Source organism: Montipora foliosa, chromosome 4, assembly GCF_036669935.1.
Source record: "Montipora foliosa isolate CH-2021 chromosome 4, ASM3666993v2, whole genome shotgun sequence".
Classification (NCBI taxonomy): domain Eukaryota; kingdom Metazoa; phylum Cnidaria; class Anthozoa; order Scleractinia; family Acroporidae; genus Montipora; species Montipora foliosa.
The window spans coordinates 22,710,599-22,718,098 of record NC_090872.1 but is presented as its reverse complement, the minus strand read 5'-3'; positions in this window follow the sequence as shown (position 1 = coordinate 22,718,098).

Here is a 7,500-nt window from a genome sequence, read left to right as displayed (position 1 = left end):
TTAGTGTTAACAATGAAAAGACAAGTTTTGCATCGTGAGCGCTCGCATTTGAAAGTGCCGGGTTGCTCGTTGGTTTTGAGCGCGCTTCTAACTAAAAAGTTGCCTACGTTTTTGTCGCGTTTGAATGAAATAAGTGGAGGTTGCGAAAAGATTCTACCAGTCTCGGGATCATTTTGGAGTAATTTAAAATTACTAAGAATGATGCTTTTGACTGCGTGATTATGAGGATGGAAAGTGAGGGTGAATGGAATTCTGTCATTCTTATCTTTCTGTGACGTTTGTAGTGACGACTGTCGATCAAATTGTTGGGCGCGATGATGGCCCGCTTTGACCACAGAGACAGGATAGCCACGTTTTTCGAAGAACTGGCACATCTCCTCTGATTTGCTGGAAAAATCGGAGTCATCACTACATAGACGTCGAAGTCTAAGAAATTGAGAATAAGGAATGGAGTTCTTGACATGTGATGGATGTGACGATGAATACAACAAATAACTGTGTGAATCAGTAGGTTGTAGTGCACACTAGTACATAGTACGTTGCCTCTAATAGAAACTTTGATATCTAGGAAAGCCAATGAAGTTTCCGAAATTTCCCAGGTATATTTAAGAGCCGGATGAAAAGAGTTGACGGAGGTTATAAATTGATCGAGTTCTTCTCTGCTGGATGAAATAGCGCCGATGCAGTCGTCGATGTAGCGGCCGTAGAGTTCAGGTTTGGGGCCGTTGTACTGATTAAAAAATTGGTGTTCAACATATCCTACAAAAAGATTGGCATAGCTAGGTCCCATTCTTGTGCCCATCGCTACACCATTAATTTGTTTGTAATAGTTGCCGGCGAATGAAAAACAGTTAAGCGTTAAAACTAGTTCGGCAAGGCGGAGGAGCGTTTCCGAGCTAGGTTCTTTGACAGTGCGTTGATCGAAAAAGTGTTTAAGTGCTTGAAGACCTTCGCTGTTAGGAATGACTGTGTATAGAGATGTAATGTCCATGGTGAAAATAAGTTTGTCTTGGCCGGAGAAATTGAAATCGCGGAAAATTTGTAGTGCGTGTGTACTGTCTTTAATGTATGATGGCAAAGATTTGACGATAGGCGTCATAATCCTGTCTAAGTAGCTAGAAATGAGTTCGGTGGGGCAACTACAGGCAGAAACGATAGGTCGACCTGGGTTGTTGGGTTTGTGAATTTTAGGCAAGAAGTAAATGCACGAAGTTCTAGGGGTGTTGATGATGAGATTAGTGGCAGTGTCCGGTAATTCTTGATTAACTATAAGATTTTGAATGGTGTCTTTGACAAGTTTTTGATTGTTGGAAGTGAGATCTTTAGGGATTTTGGCATAAAACGAGGTATCCGAAAGTTGCCGCAAAGCTTCTTTTTGGTAAAGGTCGGACCGCCAAACAACTACCGCGCCGCCTTTGTCGGCCGATTTGACAACTCGTTTCTGCCTGTAGTTGCCCCACCGAACTCATTTCTAGCTACTTAGACAGGATTATGACGCCTATCGTCAAATCTTTGCCATCATACATTAAAGACAGTACACACGCACTACAAATTTTCCGCGATTTCAATTTCTCCGGCCAAGACAAACTTATTTTCACCATGGACATTACATCTCTATACACAGTCATTCCTAACAGCGAAGGTCTTCAAGCACTTAAACACTTTTTCGATCAACGCACTGTCAAAGAACCTAGCTCGGAAACGCTCCTCCGCCTTGCCGAACTAGTTTTAACGCTTAACTGTTTTTCATTCGCCGGCAACTATTACAAACAAATTAATGGTGTAGCGATGGGCACAAGAATGGGACCTAGCTATGCCAATCTTTTTGTAGGATATGTTGAACACCAATTTTTTAATCAGTACAACGGCCCCAAACCTGAACTCTACGGCCGCTACATCGACGACTGCATCGGCGCTATTTCATCCAGCAGAGAAGAACTCGATCAATTTATAACCTCCGTCAACTCTTTTCATCCGGCTCTTAAATATACCTGGGAAATTTCGGAAACTTCATTGGCTTTCCTAGATATCAAAGTTTCTATTAGAGGCAACGTGCTATGTACTAGTGTGCACTACAAACCTACTGATTCACACAGTTATTTGTTGTATTCATCGTCACATCCATCACATGTCAAGAACTCCATTCCTTATTCTCAATTTCTTAGACTTCGACGTCTATGTAGTGATGACTCCGATTTTTCCAGCAAATCAGAGGAGATGTGCCAGTTCTTCGAAAAACGTGGCTATCCTGTCTCTGTGGTCAAAGCGGGCCATCATCGCGCCCAACAATTTGATCGACAGTCGTCACTGCAAACGTCACAGAAAGATAAGAATGACAGAATTCCATTCACCCTCACTTTCCATCCTCATAATCACGCAGTCAAAAGCATCATTCTTAGTAATTTTAAATTACTCCAAAATGATCCCGAGACTGGTAGAATCTTTTCGCAACCTCCACTTATTTCATTCAAACGCGACAAAAACGTAGGCAACTTTTTAGTTAGAAGCGCGCTCAAAACCAACGAGCAACCCGGCACTTTCAAATGCGAGCGCTCACGATGCAAAACTTGTCTTTTCATTGTTAACACTAACAAGATATCGGGACCTAAGCGATCTGTTAAGATCACCGATCGTTTCACATGTACCTCCGCAAATGTCATTTATTGCATAACCTGTACGTTATGCAATAAATTATACATTGGTGAGACAGGTAGACGACTAGGTGACCGATTCCGCGAACACCTTCGTGATGTTGAGAAGAATGACAAGGATGCATCTAAGCCAGTCGCTCGCCATTTTAATCTGCCTAACCACTCCAAAAAACACATGGCTATCTGCGGCCTTTCCCTACATCTAGGTACGACGGAAAGCCGCAAAAATCTGGAACAAAAATTCATCTTTCAAATCGGCACCCTTAATCCTCACGGTATTAACGAACGCTTTTCATTTAACTAATATATTCCTACTTTTCACGTTGCCATGTTACCACCAATAGCGTAGCTCCTACTCTACTATAAAAACTACACGTAACCCATAATCCCTCGATTCGCTCTGACGAAGGGCTAACGCTCGAAACGTCAGCTTTTAGAATCTCTGTACGGTGGTCAATTTACATTATCAACTCCGTTGATAAACCAAATTTTTGTATACCTTTTGGAATGAGTTGGAATAACTTCCATATTAAAGATATTTTATTTGGGCTTTTTTCTGCGGATAACGACGATGACAATATTCTAGTTAACTACATTATACTTGAGAGCAAATATCTTATTTTTCGCTCGAAGTTAAAGTAGCAGACCGTAGTTTTTCAACCGCAAAATTTCTTTATTCCCCTGGGTCCCGACATGGCTGCATTGTTTCAGTCACGCCAAATCACAGTCACACCTCCTTCGGGTTGACAAACTTCAAAAACACATTCGCGGAGCGAAAGCGTTGAAAGATGCGAGAATGAAAGCCGTAGTAAACAAACTTTTGCGCATTCATGCCGCTTTTATTAGTTAATAGCACTTGTACGTACTAGGCTGTTCGCAATCGTAACTGTCTTTACCAAGCCGTCAAGGAATTAACATTAATTATGCAAATAAAATTTGTTCCCATAGTTTGTCAACCGCCGCAAATTTTTTTATTCCCCTGGGGCCTGCATTGACTCAGGCTTTCAAGAAATTAACATAAAAATAAATTCTGTTCTCGTAGGATACTGTGCTTCGAATATTTTGTAGCTGGACTTACTGAAGCCAGTGAAATTTAATTAATAGCATCTGAGAGAAACAGTCGTGTCGGGAGACCACAGGGGAATAAACATTTTATTTGCATAATTAATGTTAATTCCTTGACGGCTTGGTAAAGACAGTTACGATTGCGAACAGCCTACTACGTCCAAGTGCTATTAACTAATAAAAGCGGCATGAATGCGCAAAAGTTTGTTTACTACGGCTTTCATTCTCGCATCTTTCAACGCTTTCGCTCCGCGAATGTGTTTTTGAAGTTTGCCAACACGAAGGAGGCGTGACTGTGTTTTGACGTGACTGAGACAATGCAGCCATGTCGGGACCCAGGGGAATAAAGAAATTTTGTGGTTGACAAAACTACGGTCTGCCACCCCGGTAAGGCTCAGTTTGTTACTTTAAGTACCAACTGAATTCTTCGACGAAAATGGGCGGGGCAGCAACAAAAAGTGGGTGTGGCGACGATATAAAAATTTGAGCCCATTCCACAGTTCGGTGATTTTCGTAGTAAATGACTGAGAATAAGGAGGAATTAAACTTAACAGCACTGGTTTGGTATTGCAGGAGTTCAGCTTAGCATAAAAATCACTCAATTCGCCAGGCGATGGAGGTGCGATTTCAGGGTTACCTTGCTTTGCAATGGCTAGGGTTCCCCCTTTAGAAGAATCCAAATTATCAATGGAAACATCAAGTTTTTGCTTAAGATTCCTGGCTGATGTGAAATCAATATTTTCTACTTGAGAATATGGCACGTTTTTGACATAAGATGGAATAATCCATGCGAATTTTAACTCAGTGCACGCCAGTTTACCTCGTACTATGTTGAAGGTCTCAAGATAAAACAATACACTAGCGATATGTGCACAGCATTCACCTTGCCCAGCCATGCAGCAGCGGCAATGCGCGCTTTGTATCGTTCATTACTGTCTGTTATTACCCACAAAGAAACCAACGGATTGTTGAGTTTTTGTGAATGATGAACTTTTCCATCACAACAAACTTTTCAGCAACGCATTTTGAGTGAAGCCTGAAACCATGTGATTGTAGGCTTGAAGGCTGCGAAAGGCTTTGAAACATTTTTGCAAATAGTAGCTTGTTTCAAGCACCAAATACGATACTAAATCAACTGATTCTACCAGTGGTAAACATTCAGGATCAAAGTTCGTGTCGGGAATTACAAATGCATCAATTCCACCAATCTAAAACGCCAATTGGATCCTACGACTTTTAGAGCATCAGATATAATATTTCATGAGAGATTATCTCGCTAAAAGTAATTTTAAACGAAGCGAAAGTGGGGTCACTCTGAAAATTTCCGTATCTTTCTTTGCAATGTATGACTCACGTGGTACTACTGGTACTAAACTTACTACACATACTACAGGTAATACAGATACCACAGCTACTCCACCTACTACTGGTACTACACCTACTACAGCTGCGACACGTACTACACGTACTACTGTAACAGCTACTACACCAACTACACCTACTACAGCTGTGACACGTACTACAGCTACTAAGCTTACTACACGTATTATAGAGCGTTTTCACGTGATGTCACGAGCTTTTGACAGAAACTTGGAAATGAGGCTCTGCCATATTGGTGTTCCTGTAGCAGGTGTAGTAGCTGTAGTAGGTGTACAAATGTAGTATGTGTAGTAGCTGTAATAGCTTTAGTAGTTGTAGTACCTACAGTACGTGTAGTAGTTGTAGAGCAGTTTTCAATTGAGTGTCGTAAAACCAAAACCAAAGTAATTACTTTGGCCAATCAAAAAGAACGGAGACAATCCAGTAAACCAATCAAAACTCGAAGTAATTACATGTAGCCGACACAAAGCAAGGGAAAATGTGCACGCGCGAGCTACGATTGGTTTTGGTTTCACTTCTGATTGGTTGAAAAAGTGGCACGAGAACTTTGAACCAATCACTGAGTGAAGTAATGCAAAACCAAAGAAATTATTACTGGGTTGCCTATGGGCAAACCCAGTCGAGGTCTGCGTTTAGTTTGTTTGTTTTCTTTTTTTTTTTTTTTTTTTTGTTTTTTTGTTTTTTTTTTTCCGTGTCGGTAAAAGTCTTGCCTGTCACTCCCCTGGTAAGTGTTGCCTTTGTGTATACAGCCTTTTGCGCGTATTTTCTTAGGATCGAGAGGGTAGTGGAACTGCGTAGATTTCTCTGGTGGACACAGTAGAATCATCAACTTAGCCTGCAATGGTGTCGAAAGTCATGCAACGCGAATGGCGTTTTAGTGGATCCTTAAACAAAATATACCCTTATGGAGCTCAATAATGGAAAGTCAGTTGGATAAACTAGGCATGAATCTCAAAAGCGACGAGTACTGGACTTCGACAACAATCTATCGCCCGTCGAGACGAAATCAAAGTGAGCAGTATTTACCTGAAGTACATGGTAATTTGACACAACTGAGTTTCTTGTCTTCACGCACGCAATGAAATAGGAAGAGGTTTTCACCTCTAAGAGCAAATATGTTGTTTGTTTCAATAAAATTTTCGCTGGAAAAGGATTCTGTGGTATTTTCTGCCTTTGTGAATTATAATATCATGTTGTGTATTGAATTTTCGAGCTTAAGGTTCAAATGTGATATGGGAGAAGTTTTTTAGTATTGCTCTGTAAGCAGGAAGGGTTCACAGGCCTGTTGGAAGCGTGCTTGAGTTTCAACAAAATGAGGCCCAAAATCAGTGAAAACTTGTGACGCAGATGAATAATAAAGCAGCTGCTATTTCCAAAATGATGGAATTACCTGGTGATAACGTCGTACGCGTCTTGGAGAGTAAATTTTGACTTTGCATAAACAAGAGTTGGGCGATTGTGATCTTTGTTTTGACTTCGCTCATTTCATTGTCAAACTTTATAACACTTGACAGAAAAAGAAACTTACAAAAACCCGGTATCTTGCTATCATTTGACACAGATGCTTCACTGTTTGGCGAGTAAACATGCCGCGGTAACTTAATCACGACGCCCGCTGAATTCCGGCCATGTCACTTTCGATTTTGCAATTTACTTGAACGTAGCAAAAATCTCCCAAAATGTTTGGCGCTGATCGTAACTTTTTATATTCTATATTCACGGTTCAAAATTAATGTTGTTTTCATGTCGTAAATATTTTATTCTCGATCGACCGTCCGAGAAACTTCCTTCTGCTCTTTCTGAAAACTGTGTATCAATATTTATTTGCTTTTTCATCAATATTTGTTTTGCATAAAGCAAGCTAACAGAATCTGTACCTTGCTGAGTTCGCATTTGTTAGCGTTAATAGTATTTTCGGTCAGATGTTTCTGTTTTCCATGAGGGGTTTATTGTTTTGGTCTCCCATCCCAACACTAACCCTGCGAAACAGGGCTTGACTTCAGTGAAGTTTAGTATTACAAAATTTTCGGATGCTCATAGGGCACACTTGTGGTGAAAAGAAGTTGTGAGGGAACTTGAAAATTATCAACATGTCAGCCCAGAAGCCAATGTTTCTCGCTTCTCTTTTATTTGTTATTCTTCAGAGACTGGAATGCTGTATTTCAATACCACACAATTCAGTACCTTATGATTTTCTGTAGCACGTACCACAGGCAAGCCAGTGTATGCTTCACAGAAGCATCTAGTCTAATTACTTTCGACACTAGATTGAAAACCACTCTATTAGCTGTAGTATCTATAGTACGTGTAGTAGTTGTAACATCTGTAGTGCGTGTAGTACGTAGCTGTAGTAGCTATAGTACGTGTAGTACATGTTGTAGCTGTAGTACGTGTAGTAGATGTA